The sequence below is a fragment of the Typopeltis vanoorti genome, chromosome 22 (assembly GCF_054136105.1).
Source record: "Typopeltis vanoorti isolate ZY-2024b chromosome 22, IOZ_Tvanoo_1.0, whole genome shotgun sequence".
Taxonomy (NCBI): domain Eukaryota; kingdom Metazoa; phylum Arthropoda; class Arachnida; order Uropygi; family Thelyphonidae; genus Typopeltis; species Typopeltis vanoorti.
The window spans coordinates 70,942,719-70,960,845 of record NC_143570.1 but is presented as its reverse complement, the minus strand read 5'-3'; the positions used below and the strand labels follow the sequence as shown (position 1 = coordinate 70,960,845).

The window sequence follows — 18,127 nt, the reverse complement described above, 5'->3', positions numbered from 1 at the left end:
CAAACATTTAAGAATTATTTTACCATCCCGTTTACGTTTCGTATTGTAATTATCTTACCCTGCATGCAAAATTCTAAAGTGACAATTTATTTGCAGCCAACAAAACTACATCGTCCATGGTATTGACATTTGATTGCTAAAATAGCACGTATAGTTTAGCAGTAAACAGAACCACGCCACATTTCAAATATCCCACGTTTTACATCTGGTACACCTCCCAACACAAAATTGCATCATTTTTTTTAGAATGATGACAGCTACATCATTGTATTCCTATACGAGAGGGGGGGGAGGGGAGGATCAGGAAATTTCTGGTGAACACACGTAGACAAAAATTATAGGAAAGCAACTGATATAACCACACTGATAGCTGAGTTATGAAAGTAACTCGTGTTCTTTCTGCGTAAGCTGAAATAATCTGTATGAAGTAAACAACGTTTCTGTTCCGCATTAATTTTAAATTTCAACCCGGCTCTCGAAACTCTCAAGAGCGTTTGAAAAGAACATGAGATCCTTCTAATGAGAGTGTATAAGTAGATCAGCTCATCATGAGGGAACTCTCTCTGCCTTTTGTATGGAGATGTTGTCATGAATGTAAGCTTGTTTTGTTTATGTTTCACTAGGAAAAAGACAAAGACGAAGCTCGTCTTTTTTTTTTAATCAAAGGGATTGCTCTTATGACAAGTTGTGAAAGTAAGATAGTTTTCTGGAATACATATCGCATATTTTTGTTAAAAATCTCATTAATTGACTTTCTTTGTTCTTAAATCTATTTGGTAGAAAATTTGAATTACATCTCTTATTCATAGATGTAAACTCGCTTAAGACTATGATAATAATTACACCTTCTCTAATTTCCCTCATTATTTTACAGAGGTAGAGCAGCATGTTACAGGTAATCCGATTAGTTGACATGCAATTTAGAAAGGTGCACGACGGAAAACTTCTGCGCCTACGATGAAGAATTTCGAGCGCATATCACATAATGCACAACAGGTTTGCAAATAATAAATACAGAATTTCAAATAAATCTTTCGTGAGTGGGTGCCGCATAAAACATATCACAGTCGTTTGGTTACCGTCTGTTATATTTCTGTTGGCTCTTGATGGAAGAATTATAATTAAATTCTGTGTTTAGAATTAGTACGAAATTTTTCGAACCATGTTTCATTGCGTTGCAATTGGATCCTTTTCAGGAAGAAAATCTGGCATAATGTTTCAAAATGGCAAAGTAACTCCGTTTTAATTTCGCTTAAGTGTAGAAACATTTAATAGAAAAATATGAGAAACAAAATCACGTGTATAATACATATTGTCATATGCATAAGCCAAAAAACGATGGATTTTTTTTTCATCGTTAGGAGCAAAAATGATCTCACTATATTCTAACGCTATCACTAAATGCTTCATTTTATGAATATTTCCATACTTTTATATTAGAACTAGTTCTTCTCTTATAATATGCCACACACAGGACTAATTATTATATACACACACATTGTAATTTATCTTGGATGTTCTCGATTACTCACAAAGATTCTGTCAGGGATTTCTACATAGGATTTTTACAAGTGTGTACATTGGGGTAAAATTACCTAAGATGGAGAAAAGACATTTAGTCAATTTTTGTAGCTTATCAAACACCAAAAATCATCCTACGAAAGTACAGGCCAGAATAATTAGGAAATGGGTTCTTCCGTCGACACACCATTAATTAGTATATTACGTCTAGTATATTCTGTTCCTTTTAATGAAAACTTCAAAATTTTTTATTTTATTTTGTATTACTAATTTGAAATATCGATAATTTTATTTCCTTAAAATTAATTAAGACGATAAACAGTTCTTTATTCTATAACAATTAGTGTGAGAGCGTATTCTATCTAATTAGACTAACACGTTGTAGGACATGAATACATTTTTTTAAAATTTATGTAGCTTGTTTATCAAAATAGAAATTACTGTTCATTTTGAACATCTTCAATAAAAACATTTGTCATTAATTTTACTCAGATATTTCCGAAGCCATTTATAGTGGGTAACATATTGTTTGGTAGTATACACTGATCGGTCAAATTAACAAATCCTGATGGTGTATAAATAATTAAGCATAAACATATTTTTTCCATTCAAGGCACTGATGTGCTACAAGGTTTGGCAACCTATTGTTGTGCGAGTTGTTCTCATTTAATCAAGACTATTCTCATGCCTTTTGACCAGCAACAACTTGGAAAGGAAATTGGTTTATATTTTTTTTCCCAGCTAAAGAATCTCAATTTCGAATTTTGAACAAAATGCTTTTTCTCCCTTTTGAAAAGATTCTTTCTAGTATTCTTATTCTCTCTCAATCTTTTAATATTCGTGATAATAACCTGAATTTGTAGCCTTTAACTTTCATGGAATAAGTACCCTAGCATTTTTCGATTTCGTCAACATATTGTGTACATCCTGTATACAATCCGAACCCCACTAATACAGCAAAAACGTGTGGTCTATTGATTTATAAATAAATGAAAACCAAGGGTAAAATTTAATCAGCCATTAACAGCAATATTTAGATATTCTATAAGTCAGTTTAAGGAAATGTATATCCCCTCGTTTCCGGATGTTACTAAAATTTTTATAACAATAACATTAAGAAAAAAAATAAAGTGGATTATTTTAAAACTCGGTAAAACCCTGAACTTCATCAAAGAAATCAGATGCACTTGTAAACTATGATATATGTGAATTTGATGAAGAATGAATATGATATCTCCATATCAAATTCATTATTCACTAATTTCAATATTAAAATCATCACTGATTTTTATATAATTCTTGATAATCAGATACTATATCTTGCAGTAAATGGCCACATCTTAGCTTTAAAATGTGGATCTTTAAGCTCAACTACGCATCACAAAGAGGTTACAAGGTAGACTGGTATAGTACAAATGCCGAATAGCTGACATTTGCTGTCGAGCCTCGGTAGCGTAGCGCTTACGGCGTACGCTTACTAAGTGATGTGACTTAAGTTCAAATCCAGCCAAGGATTTTTCTTAGGTTTTTTTCTTAGTATCGAGTTAGTCGGTCTCGGACCGGGGCGGTGAGGGGGGGGTTTCCCCCTCGCTCCAGGAAAACTGACCAAAGAACACACACAGTTACAGACAACAACACCGAAAACTATACATTTTTTTTTACAGTTTTCGCCAAGTTTAATTGAATTTAGCAGCAAGTGTATATTCCAAAAACATGGTTTTTGATACAATAAAATACTAAAAAAAAAACCATCAATTTCCAAAAATCATGTTTTTTTAGTATTTTATTGTATCAAAAACCATGTTTTTGGAATATACACCTGCTGCTGAAATCTGTTTAAAAAAATACCCCATGCGCATTTTCACACAACTAATTTCGATTCTTGCTTTTGTATGTTGCAAAAATATTCCAATATTTTCCTACTTGGTTGTTTTATGATTGTAGATACGCCACGATTTTAGTGAAAAGGAAAGTAATATTTAGATTATAATCATCTCTAATTTTCATTTATTAATTTTAACGACGTCACATGGTAGTTTTTATGAAAAAAAAAATAACTCACTAATTTTAGACTGTTGAGAACCTACAGTTTAAGGTTAAATCACATTAAAATTAGAATGTATCCGTAATACCAACCATGAATATTGAAGTGATTTGTAAGGACATTCCTAAAAATATGTCTACTGATAAGATCTAATATAAAAATATATCTCATAAAAAGCTGACAATTATGATATGATTGACAAGAGTTTTTAGAAATATTTCACTTTGCAGGGATACATTTTTCCTTGATATGTATTAGTAAATATTATTTCCTTGACAAAAATTTAGAGTTTGAATGTAAGACAGCTTCAACTTTGCTAATATTTTACATAAGACGCTTATGTAAAATAACCATGCATACTACGAGGAATAGTCAGTTATATCCAATCACCATCATGCAGTTTCGAATTAAGCTGTGGCAAAAATGCTTGTGAATGAATTTGATTATAGGGTGCGATTCCACCAGTATTCTTACTGGAGGCCTGAAGCGGAGCAAAAATTTCCATGTCTAGTCCCTAGAGCTTGGTTTTGATTTATGTAACTCTTATCCAACATGGAGCACTAAACTACTCCAGGTGGACTAAGGGAAGGCAGGAGAAAAATCCACCTTCCGTGGACGAAAGGATGCTGTATTTACCTCTCTGTAATTTTGAAAAGGTCTATAATTTGGTTTCAGAAACTTACTCTAGTGAGTACAGGAGTGGCGAACCCAAGGTACTCTATTCTGGAACAGATATTTCACAATATATTTCGGATATATTTCTCATAGACAACCACCTTTCTTTCATTCTTATCTCTTCCTCCTCTTTATTAATCCCTCAGTAGCAGTACTATTACTACTGTACTAGAGGGCTATAGGCAGTATTTATTTATTTATTTTATTTTTCCTCCTCTTTTCTGTAGTGGGATTGCTTTTTCTTCCAAGGTTCTGGCCCTATTTCTAATGACCTCTGCAGAAGATTGACAACGAGGGTGAAGTGTTTTGCCTATAACCACTATATACACAATAAGAGTCACAAGATACATTGAATGTTACCACGTTCGGTGCAGCTGACGCGTCTATCCAGAAAGCACTTAAAGATGATGAGAAGTGATTATCAAAGAACGTTGCAAATATATCAGCATAACTATTAAAAGAATAATTTTTTTTTCGAAAAAAGATTAAACGAATATAGCAAGTATGTCTGAATCCAGTTCTACAGACGAAGGAGATGTAATATCCAAATACAAGAGCATTTTGCTCAATAAGAAAAAAAAAAATAGTGTTCTTAGAGAAGCAGCAGAAAAAAATTTTTTTTTTAAATCAGTAACCGAAATTATAAAACGCATTAAGATAATGAATAAGAGGAATTTCTCGTAAATCTGCAAATAGAAATTGGCAATACCAGTAGAGAATATATTATGAGAGTAATAGAAGATTTTAATGCATAAACGGTTAGTATATGAAAATATGAAGTAATATGAAATCACAAAGCAGATTTGTCAAGAACTGGTATCCATCATTGTATAAAATTAGTATGTGATACAATAAAATAAATTTCAAACATATAAACCTAAACCACTAGAAATAAGGCATGAAAGGTATTCCGACTAGTAAACTTTAAAACAAAATCAGAAATTTCGGTGGACCGTCTGGAACAAAACTAACATTGAAAGCTATGAAAAGACCCCGAAATATTAAAGAGGGAAATATATGGTGCAATCAAACAAACTTCTAATGGATGGAAATAATCATATAAAAAAAGTATTTAGGAATGTGCTAACTATCGACAATAATCTTATAAAGTCAAAATAAGGTGTTTATAAGAATTATACCAAACAGAATTAAAGCAACATTTAGAAGATTTATGACAGCGCAATTTATACTCTTCTACACTTAGCTGAATTATGTGGAGGAAACAAACAAACAAAAAAAACATTATTGAAGATTTATAGACTTTAAGGAAACATTTCACTAAATAAGCAGAAGTGAACTGCTTGACTTAAAACAAAAAAATAAAAGAAGAAGCTTCTCAATATCATATTTCAGTACTATTAAAACATCAGGGCAACAGTAAAATTTGGAGCAGTTGAAACTACTGAAATGCCAGTTCACAGGGGAGGGAGAGAGGTATAATTAGGGATGTCCACTCGCATCCTGTTTGTTTGTTAAAATGCGTAGATAATATATTAATGGTATTATTTACTGAAAAAAAAAACTAAGTATAAGATGAAAACTTGCATAGCAAGAACTTTGAAGTGGAAGGAAATAAACCAACAGGTTAAAACATTCAGTTACTTAAGCACGTTTATCAGAGACTTGGTAAATTCTGAAGAAATTATTAAACACAGAATCACTCGAGTGGTCTACTGTGAAGAACGTGACGGAATAATTAAATACAATACATCAATAGTATAGGTGGTCTTCACTCCTGCAGAAATTTATGTAACTTGGATGGGGAGAGATTGGGCTAGAAATATGTCGTTCGTCGTAGTTGCAACTTTCTTTTAGGCTAATGAGGATGAAGTCCAATTAAAAAGTGGAAGAAATAAACAACAAATAAGCCACTCAGTAGAGTGGCTTATTGCAAATCAATAATAAAATGCGAGTTATTAATTAGAACATCTCTCTGTACTACTAGTGCACAACAACGAAAATATATTCTCAGTGTTAATTAAATACTTATTCATATATACATATATATCACCTCATTTTGTATTTAAATTGTGCCATTATAAGTTACAAAGTTTGAAAAAATTATTCGCAATGATTGTGATAATTTCTCCTTCGCTGGATGGAATTTAATGAAATCTTGTCACGTGATGAACTTTATCGAGTCAAGATAAATTTGGTTTAAATCGGAACTTTGTTTTTCCAAAATTAAGAAAACCTATTAGAAATGATAGTAAACATAAGGATTTCAGTTGAAATTGGTATGGTACAGAATACTGTCGCAATAATACTGGAATAAAATTATTTGTCATTAGTTTACTCCCTGATATCTGGAAAAAAAAAAGCAATTCTGAACAAAACACGCTTCCCCCTTTGAAAAGACCCTTTTTTGTGTTCTCATTCACTCTCAACCTTTTTTAATATTCGTGATAAGAACTTGAATTTGTATGCTTAACTTTAATGCCAGTATGGAATTACGTAACACTGGCCTATTTATTTGTCAATTTTAATCATAAATGCATAGCAAAATTGAGATATTCTATAAGTCAGCTTAAGGAAATGTATATCCTCGCCTTTCCGCATCTTCCTAAACTTTCTACAGAATTATCTTCTTAGTTAATACGGATTAGTTCAAATTCAGGGCTAAGTCTCTGCAGTAAAACGGTACAACTCTGAACTTCACCGAAGAAATCAGATATACTTTGAAACTGTGATCTTGTATTCAGGGACACGATGTCCAGTCAAGTTAATGTTGTCAACATGATCTCGATATCAAATTGAAATAACTAAATAATCCTTAATAATCAGATACTGTTTCTTGCAGTAAATGGCCATAACTTAGTTTTAAATGTAGATCTTTAAGTTCAACTACGACCAGAGAACACATATAATTAAAGATAACCATACTGAACACCACACAATTAACCGAAATCTATACTTATTTTACAGTTTACGTTATTAATTACTAAGATTAACTGAATTTAGCAGCAGGTGTATATTCTAAAATCCATGGTTTTTAGTATTTTATTGTACCACCAAAAAAATCATGTTTTTGGAATATACACCTGCTGCTAATCTGGTTAAAAACAATCCAATCTTTTGTATGTTGCAAAATTACTTCAGTACTTAGCTACTTGCTTGTTTTGTTTGTGGATATGCCAATTAAAGGAAGTATATTTTAACTGAATTTTATTAAATTCTAATAAAATTTAATTTTTTTTTAGATATCACATTAAAAGCGGAACATATTGTAAAACCTTACATTAAGTAATTCTGCAGAAAATTCATGAAAAATAAGCCTACTAATAATTTAATATAAATATATATTTGATAAAAGGCTGGGAATTATATGATTGACAAACGTTCTTGAGAAATATGTCTTTCTCAGGAAAATATTTCTTAAGTATATTACACATTACTCGAATATATAAAAAAGGGCACATTACATTCCAACAATTTAGAATAACTAATAATTTGATGAATGATGCTAAGACAAATTGAGTAAGAGAGAACTGCAAATGTATTTATGATTTTTAAATAATAAACTTTATTAGAAGAAGAAATCCACATTTTGGTAGACAAAGATAACCAAATGGAGAATTGTTGCTATCATAGAGAATTTGAAATATTTTAGTATGTATGGGGAAAGAAAATATCAAAACTGAAGAATTGATCTCTATTATTACTATTTTGGCATAGGTTGTATTTTTTTAAATACTATTTATTTCCTTGAAAAAAAAAAGATATATTATTGATCCTCTTTTTCCAATGTTCACAGAGATTGCACGCGCACGATTCCGTTGTATCCGATATTCAGTTTACTTCTATTTTTTTTTCCACATCTAGTTTGTTAAATTTTTGATTGGAAACCAATAAAAGAGAATATTTAAAGTGGTCTATTGCGAGGAAAGACGCACATTTTTTTGGAGAAAAAAAAATCGGAAAAACAATTGTTCTTTAATTACAAGTTGGAGTCGCCAATAATATGCTAAACAATAATAATGTATTAAATTCTAGTTAAAATTACAACCTATTCTATTCTAAGCTATTCTATCGTTCTTACTTTAGATCATAATGTTTATTACACCGACTGCAAACTTTTCCATATCCTTATTAATGATGAGGTGTACTATTTGTACTTTTAATACTGTCAAATACAATCAGGAAACGATTTTTATCATAAGACTACCAGAAAACGTTTGCCCAGCAGTTTAGCATCCGGATATCTAGATTTCATTTATTATCAGATTATACCTTTCGCTGGAATATCTGCATATTCTGTAGAGATGTTAGATCAGCCTTGATATGTCGTATTGCTATACATACTAATAACTCTTACTTCTTTCATAATAGGAATGGGGCATTAAAATGGGCGCTGTCTCACTATCCTTCTTGCTGCAAAAATCCAGTTTATTTTGTTATTCACCTTTAAAAACATGAATAGCCTTTGAAGCAACGTCAATATTCATTTTAACTTCATGCTCGCTATCGAAACCATTCATGCTTCTATTCTTCCTACTTTTGTACTAAAGTTTCTTTCTGAAGATTAAGAAAATTCGATATTCCAGAAAAATGTCCATAACATTTTTCCTTCCTTTCAATCTTTGAGTCGTTTCATACGTAGTACTGCAGTACACTAGATTCTCAAGACTTACTGTTGTATGGATTCATATTAAAATGGCAAGCAAACAGAAAATATAAGGCTATCAGAAAATCGTGTTTTAATGCTGAATTTTCTTATATCTATGAGAAAAGACTTATCCCGCAGTTCTAAATTATTTACTAATGGAATAAGTGCATTTTGGCTGCAGCATAAATTATCTATTATAGATTTCATATTTTCATGATATTTCTATAAATCAATGTTATTATTAAGATTTTGAAGATGTTCAGGGTGTTCGGAAGAAAGTGTACATTCTCTTCGTGGTAATCTTTGTGCAAAGGCCAAATTTATCGCTTGAAAATATCATTGGAAGTATTGTGAAGAACGTTCGACAGTCCTTGCTATAAACGCATGATTATCCTCAAAGGTTGTGTACGACCCAATGTTAGCAATAGAAATGCTAAGGTGGAAAATCTCTCCCTATGCCTGCACAGATAGCAGTGTAATCTATGGAAACATTCTCTAATTGGTTATTTTTCATAAAAGCTGCTTGCAGTATTATTGATACAGGGTACATCATAGCAGCAATCCAAATACTACATAATTTCTTTTATTTCCAACGAGGATAATTAAATGCCAGGTTGCACTGCATTGTTGTAAATCCTTTTGAAATAATGTGTTCAAATTTCTCCTTCTCTTTTACATATATATATATATATCCCCCCCATCTATAAATTCTTAATGTAGAACGTAATCTCTGTTCCACTCAAAATTAAATATTTTATTTCAGCGCACATCGAAAAAATTAATATAATTAGTTATGCAAATCTATTTTCTTTGTTTTAAAAGGATACTAAGGTGTATGCAATAGCATAATATTAATTCTAACTTTTAATTTATTAATTTGGACAGCTACAAGGGTTCTTCAGAAATGCAAGATTTAACTACTTTTAAATGGAAACGGATATGAAAAATATGCTTGCTAAATTAAAAATAAAAAAATCAAATATTTCCTGGATATTACAAAAAGGTGATGAACCTTTTCATTTATTATAAAAAAAAGGAAAATGCTGATTTGGCCAGAGATACGAATCTCAATTTGAAGTCTGAAAGTGCGTAGAATACTTACTGTCCAGATTTGAAATATCCCAACTTTTTAACTGCTACCAAGAGACAGAAAGGGTTATACTGATCAGACTGGCTAATAGGAATTAGTTTTTTTTATCGATGACTATGGCTCAGTCGCTATATTCGCTGGGCGAGTAAATGAGACACTGTATCAACTATCAGTCAAATACATTCAGTAACATCGGGATTCAAATCGCAACCTAGTAGTTACCGACTAGTTACTATTCACTTGGAAACTTAGCGTGATTCGGTATCGTAAATGAAACCTTTAAAAAGTAATAGTAAGTGTCAAAATTTCCCTATAGTTCAAAATAGCACTTTTAATTAGTGGTGCACAGGTAAACTTCCAAATAAGTCTGAATTATTCTTTCCGCTTCCACTTTAAAAACTGCGGCTATTTTATGATGCAAAACACAATTTCACTTTAGAACTTTTATAAGAGTTAAAGTGAAACCATTCAAAACTTTATAGTTTGGCAACACTATTTTTAAAATATGTACATACTTTTTATAGTGCAAGTATATTTGGAATCGATATTTTCCACCAACAACCAACCAATGACTGCTCAAGTCCCAGATGCAAATGACAAGCAGTTCCGTTTCTGTTTACCTCCCTGTTGCCTAGCACTTGCACGTTATTCTGTGTTCTCCTCTCTCATGTGTCCTAACCTGAATATAACATTTAAGTCAATGAATTGTTCTATATAGGCAGAAATGTTGTCGGCAATGTCTCGCTATAGAAATGGATGATTCTGGGAATTTGGACGTATTCTAGTCGGAGACGCAGATCTGGCTCAAACGGAGTGAATGCTTGATTCAAAATTTACAATATAATTCATAACAGAACTAAGGAAACATAGCAAAGCATTCTAAGGGATATTCAGTAGAAAATATTATATATTCATATTTCTAGATGCGTTTATCATAATTAAGGCGAATTTAGTTGATTATTTTAAGATTTATATATATTTACACACACACACACACACACACACACACACACACACACACACACACACACACACACACACACACACACACACACACAGGCTGCTTAGATTAATTAAAATTTTGAAATGATGAGAGAATCACAGTGACTAAACTTCTTTGATCTTATTGATCGAGGTTTTTAATCTGAATGGATCATAATGAAATTTAATATCTGGAATTCTTTGAAAAACTTACTGAGTCGTTCAATTTTTTTTTTCTCTCTGATAATTGCAAGTCACAAAATTGCAAATCGTGTTAAAATTGCATATTCCAACTCCGCTCCGGCTTGATGGGATTTAATAAAATTTAGAATTTAAAACGTGTTCAACGTGGTTTAATTTTGGTTTCAATCAGCATATTTTATTGGCAAATTAAACTAATTTTGATGATTTTTATATATCTGAGTGGTATTTCATTTGATATTTAGGATCTCCATTATAAACTGATGTTAATTCAGAAACGTTACTTATTTTGCAAAAATATTGTTTGCTTTGACAGTTTAAAGAACGCTTTATTTGCATTATTTCTTCTGGGATTCCTAATTTTGCAGTTTTTCACTTTTGATTCAAGCTTTCCGGAGTATGCTATCACGTTCTCAGTAATGTTACTTACATACACGTACAGTAATAAACTCATGGCAATTATCTGATATTAGTCGACTGCTAATTAAAACGGAACGCATCGAAACATTATGCATATCGAGTCCAACGTGTTCTTTTCCTAACGAGAACATTTAAGACGATGAACTTCCGTCAATACTATTGATAATTCATTTTGATGCATTATTGTTAACTTATCATTAATAGTAATATAATCAGAGCATAAGAATTAATAAAAAAAACCAGTAAAACTTTAGTGAAAATGTAAAACTGCGTACAATAATTACAATTTGAGTAATATTTTATTTTCAATTTTAAAGATTTTCTTAATAACAAATAATTAAAAGAAAAACATAATACCAACGAAGTTTTAAGGAAACAAAGTCGCAGAGATTTTTTTTCACAAACATTTTTAAGATCTTGTGAGCGAAAGGCCTTTTTCTATTCTCGCGTGTGAAAAGAAGATTACCTACTTACCACGCTCTAACTTTTCTTTTTTTTCCTTTTTCCATTTGGCTCCTCGCGAAAGTAAAACTGCTGCTCGAGATATTATTCTGGAAGAGATATTTTAATGCATACTGCGGGAGACCGAAGCCACCAGGATCGTGTCTTCTTTTGACTTGGGTCACGGTTATTGTACGAATAGAAAAATATCGTACAAGCTTAAGCAATTCTTTTATTTTTATTTTTTGAAAACTTTTCTCACTTCATCAATGCGTCATGGCTCATAATACTTTTAGTAAGCTTACTGTATTCTGAACTGTTCGCGAAGCTGCTGCTTTTTTTTTTTTTTTTAAGAAAGAAAATATTGGAAATAAATTTAAGATATACAATAAAATATATTTTAGAATTATCTTTGTGATTTGAAGTTGAAACGTTCAGTTTACAGAGTTGGTAATGTAAAGCTATAATTAAATTATTACACAGTTGTTTTAACACAAATAAGAATTTTTTTAGCTTCACGAAACATTTACCATCAACAAATGATACTCTCAGAGGAAAATGTGCTACTCAGAAAATATGAACAAACTCAAAAAAAGTTATAATGAATTGGTCTTTTTTCTTTTCAGCTTCAACTAAATGTGAATAATACTTCAATTCTGTGCGTGCGTGTAATATATATATATATATATATATATATATATATTACAAGAAAAAACTGACCGCAAAATCTTGGCAAATATCTGATCATTTATAATGTTACTATTAAAAGAAGAATTTCGAATATAAACGCCATATTTTTTCAGCCTCGTTGTCTTAGAGGACAATGTCTATGCACTTCAAACTAACAACATACTCGAATTTCACTGTGACATGGATATTGTGTATGTTTTCATATGGTCTTAAGGTGAATTTCATTGCGCTACTTGAGACAGCTACCTTACTTAACTGGAGGCTTGAAACACTTTACAAAAGTTTCACATGTTAACTCTTAAACACACATAGGCATATATATCTTCGGTAGAAGAAATCTGTATCATCTCCTTCCACCATTAAATGACAATATGTTTATCGCTGGGATTTCAGATCACTGTCAATATCATTGCTTGCAAAATCAGAGCTGTTTTTTTTTTTTGGGGGGGGGGGGTCTATAAACTACTCGTATTAGCGTTGTAACCATTCTCATTATCAGTTTGCGGTATGCGACGCCGTGTTACTAAGGCATCAGCCCAAACTCAAACGCGTTATTGTGATATGACGTTCTGTCCGTACAAATTACCAACGGACAATGAATTTCATGCCGGTGGGTCACCATTAATAGGCAGAAATCTTATCACGTTGCGCACACTCTGTACAAGCATGTTTCTATTCGACCTGCTATTCTGCAAATGTCCGGCAGCATATACAACACCAATGTGATGTAACCGCAAGATGCAAACTGACTCTTTAACTATTCAATCGCCTGCGTGTTGAATACCACGAGCGTCTTTCTGTTATTGTTTAGAGGCAACCTCGTATATTCAAGTTCATACATTCTCTGCTGGACAGAAATTTGTCTTTGAAATATAAAGACGGTTAAGTTTCAGTCTTACAGACAAATGCAGTTTAAATATCGTTAACAGAGAAGATGAGATTTCATGATTGGCAAATAGCTCTGATTCAGTCCCTCACGAAACGTTACATAAGAGACAGCGCTTATCCGCTCGCCTCCCCCCAAATACGGAAACTAGCTGCAGAACGCACAATCATCAGATCCAATTGCTTTAGTGATCATAAATAAAAACAGGCAAAGAGTTTGAGAAAAGCAAGGGCGATGAGATTAGGCACCACCAGTTTAATCTCGCGTTGTTTTGATGGGGTCCACTTAGAAATCTTAAAATGACGAACTTTTTTGGGAAGCCAAGTTTGTCCTATCCCACAATTTGTTTACACCGGAATTCAATGGTACTTCCTATTGATGATCAGAATCACCAGTTATTTCTTTTTGTATGAGAGGGGATGTATCGGACTGTCTGGTTGTTGACAATGTCCTGTAAATTTCCTGTAACTGAATCAAGAAGGAATCACATGATGTTTTTCTTCTGTGGAATTTATGCGGCACACTTCAATGTTTTTCCTAATATTCAGACATATTGGATAACCTATAAAAATACTTCTTTCACGTATCTGAATAAATAAATAATTTTATTCCACCGTGCACGTTTCATGCGAATAAGGAAATTGCACATCCATCTCTTTCTGGGCAATGTAGAAAACGCAAATAAGTTCGGAAACGTTTAGGGAAAAGAGTTCTTCGTAATATCAAGCTTAACCGACTACGGAAATGTGCCAATAATATATATTTCCATGTTCGCATGGAAAATATTATGCTATGCCAATATCGCAGGGTGCGTAGACAGATTTTCGTTCATCTCGATGCCCGTTTGACACTTTATCAGCTCTATCTCTCTCTTTGAGCTCTATTTTACTGAGGGAAGAAATCTGAGAATAGCACGGTGTTGTATTAGGCGTGTTGTATAAAAGTGAGGCAAAATGCATGAGTTTGCAGAAGAGTTAGAATCAGATTTTCCTCTGAATTTCTTACCAGTATAAAGAAACTTGACTGGCGACTTTCTGTTCAATGCGGTCGCGATAAATTTAATATTAAAGTAGAGCATGTGAGTTATATATTTAAATCTTAAATATAATATTTAAGAATAAAGTCTTCTGAGACCTAATAAAACGCTCTCAGAAGCATTTAACTTCTCTGATATGAGAAGATAATTGGCATGTAGTGTGTTCGTATCCATTTTACATTCAACTTGAGCATTCTCATAGGATTACAGAGTAGTACGATGGCTGTAAGAAGCCACCACACTCTACCGAAAAACCATTACAAGTATCGAAAATCGTTGAACATCCAGGAGGCACCGCCACAGTGAAAAATCACTATGGCAAAGCATCTACAGTAAAGAAACGAAAGAGTAAAAACTATCCTAAGTACAGTTTGTTTTTGTAACGAATCACTAGCTAATATCTTTAAAGTATTTACCTACCACTGTTGCAGGCAACACTGTGCGTTGGCTGCAACAGTGGTACTTCTTAGTGATGGAATGTCGGCAGTCCAAGCCATCGCTCGAAATTGCACAGTGGAGATTTTCCACCGGTTAAGGTTGCGACAAATGCTCAAACTGACTTGTAAGTGAATGGTTGATTATTTCTGTTTTAGTTACGACGATTAAAAGCATTTAAAATGAATCAATCTAAATTTTCGTGATTAGAATATATCATGCATATATTAACGTTTTCATTTTATTTTCATGATTACTATTTAATACCGCTGTGATGTATTGTTGGGAAATAACTAAAACCTATCATGAGCCTCAAAAAAAAATCAATAAGATAATTTCATATTTATAAAACTATATAGATTAATCTCTGTATAGTACGTTATTATAAAACTAACTTAGTGTAGCATGAAGTGTTTGTATCTTCAAAACTGTAATTCTAATTTTTAAGTATTGGTAGCACACTTACCAGCAGCTGCTTTGACGGTAGTTTGGTATATATCCATCCTGACTCATACTATACCGCCAAGTTCGAGATATGCTATCAGATAGTAATAATATAAATTTTAGTTAAGGAAAAAAATATTAATTGCACACTTATAGTGTTTCGAAAGTCCGGAAGCATATGAGGGGCAGTTATTTGGCAAAACAGAAATATATCAAAAGGAATTGTTACGAATTAGAGTTTCTTATACACATTTTTTCCTTTTCACCTAGGATAAGGCAGTACTGTGCTACCGTTATATCTATCAACAGTAAGAAGTTACAGAACTAAATAATTGGGAGTAATTCATTTTTTTTAAAAATTGCTAACTACTGTAGGGATGTTAGACAACATCTAAACTGAATATAGAATTTAATATTTTTGTTCATTTATAATTTCAGTGAATGAAATCTATTATATGTGAGATATAATATCCCACAAGTTATGTTATTTTTTATTTAAGCTTAAATGCATGAGTGCGATGTTAATGGCTGATAATGTTGTAGTCCATCCACGATGCGTTCGGCACCATTGTAATAATAAAATCACGGAATAAGAATCAATAAACACCGTGTTGAACAAACTGCTGTGACAGTCTGATTTTTAGAATGAAACATGACGATGAGATCACCTAATGTTATAACACATCACACAGTTCAACGTATGGTTGTTATACCGTAGTAGATAACTTGCATTTTTTCCCAGCCGGAGGAGGATTTCTGGACTATAATGCGCATGTCACTAACCTGCACATTATAGTCCAGAATGGACTCTAAAGAATTGGAGGAAAACCCAAGAATGCCCATTCTGAATGGGCTGCGAATGCAGCGAACATGTGAGATCTTGTGGAAGGTGGTGTAAGAAGTATAGACTGCACCATCCTCCGTTTAGGAATTCAAGATCGTAATAATATAAAACTATGACAGTGGACAACTTATCCCCACCGTATCTGTAACGAATTGGATAGTCAGCTTGTACAAACTTACTTTAATGCCATAATAAATGTATAATATTGAGCGATGGATAGAGTTTCAGATATTTTAAAAGTACTTTGTATTTTCACTACGTTTTTTATATCATCGTATTCTAGCTTTCGTTTTTGGAGAATTTCAGTGCGATTGTGTTAATCTATTTGATAATTTTGTATAATTCATTTATAAAAACACTTAATAGTATAAGTTAAGATAAGTTAAATAAAGCGGTTTCGAGAAAAGGTCAATAAACAAAAATTAATGATTAGGATATAATTTAGGTCTTATGATTATGTCCATAACTACAGACCTGGATTATTTCATAGAGAATATTGCCGACACAGGCACTGCTTTCATTTATAAATAATAGAAATACCATGGAACTTTCTTTTTACTGTCTGAGAGGAGAACTCGAAAGTATCTTAAACCTTTTTTGAAACTATTTGAAATCTGATTGCTCTCATGTCACGATTTAAGCAATTTTAGCTTAAATTCTCTTACGTAAATGTTTTAAAATACTTTGCACATTCAATCAAATAATTAACCATTCTTGATGAAAGTATGCACAAAGAAAATAAAAGAGCGTTACTATTCCGTGAAATTATGTGTATCTTAGGCCAATCTATTTACAGACTATAAGCGTTACTAACAGCTTTTGTGGTTCGTTATAATTCACGCACCATCGGACACTGTTCACGACTAAAACAGATTGTTTACAGTTATTATTCTAGGAAACAACTAAGGTGAGTATTGAGAAGCATCGATGTGTAATTTCTGTCAACAAATCAGCTGAAATATGCATAAACGCATACTCCAGTTGACTATAAAGGAATGTGAATCTGGGGTCTCAAGACTCCAAGGGCGATTATATGGATTAGGGGAGGGAAAAATTTGATCCAGCCACTAAATCATAGATGTTAAAGATCAAAGAAATTTCGTTGTTTATGAATACATATATATGGTCTCAATTCAATTATGTAGAACTCATTTTCATTTGCTATTTTCTATAGAATAAATTATTTTTGCCGTGGCAAGTAAGACATGGTGTAATGCAATGATCACATCTTCCTTATCCTTTGTTAAGTGGCATCATTACATGACGATGATATTTAAAGTAGTTAGTATATCGTCCATAATTGTGATTATAGCATAGATAGCATCTATACTACGAAAAAAAAGTAGATTTGTTAAACTGTGTTTGAAACAGATTCATACAAACACATCTGAAGTGGAAAAATAAATAAATTTGGCAAGTTTTCCAACTCAAAACTCTAGTATTTTGAATTACCAATCGCTTAATTTATTACGTCGTATTTTAACCTATAGCTTTAACATTTATCAGTAAAGCCATTATTTTAAATTGCGAACGTGTGTTAAAATCAGATTTTGACATAATCAAATGTTCATAAACCGACTGCTGCAAAATTGTGAAGTGATTTCCAAACTTTTGTCTAATCACTGTACGTGAAAAACAATCTAAAGAATTTAAAGAAAAGAAAAAAAAATTAACGCCTTCTGGTTTAAATATGGGAACATTATAAGCGAGTTTGCGATAATAAACTTTACATTTAAAAAGAAATACCTGAAATAAAAATATTGGGAAGCAATTAGCGTCCGTGACGGTACGACATGTTGCCTTCAACGACCAT

The 18,127-nt window shown here is 32.2% G+C and overlaps 1 protein-coding gene across 1 annotated transcript in view; it reads right to left on the bottom strand.

Moving 5' to 3' along the window:
- LOC150094482 (neuroligin-4, X-linked-like) overlaps positions 1-18,127 on the bottom strand; it is a 204,587-nt gene that overhangs the window by 68,464 nt on the left and 117,996 nt on the right. The window lies entirely within an intron of this gene.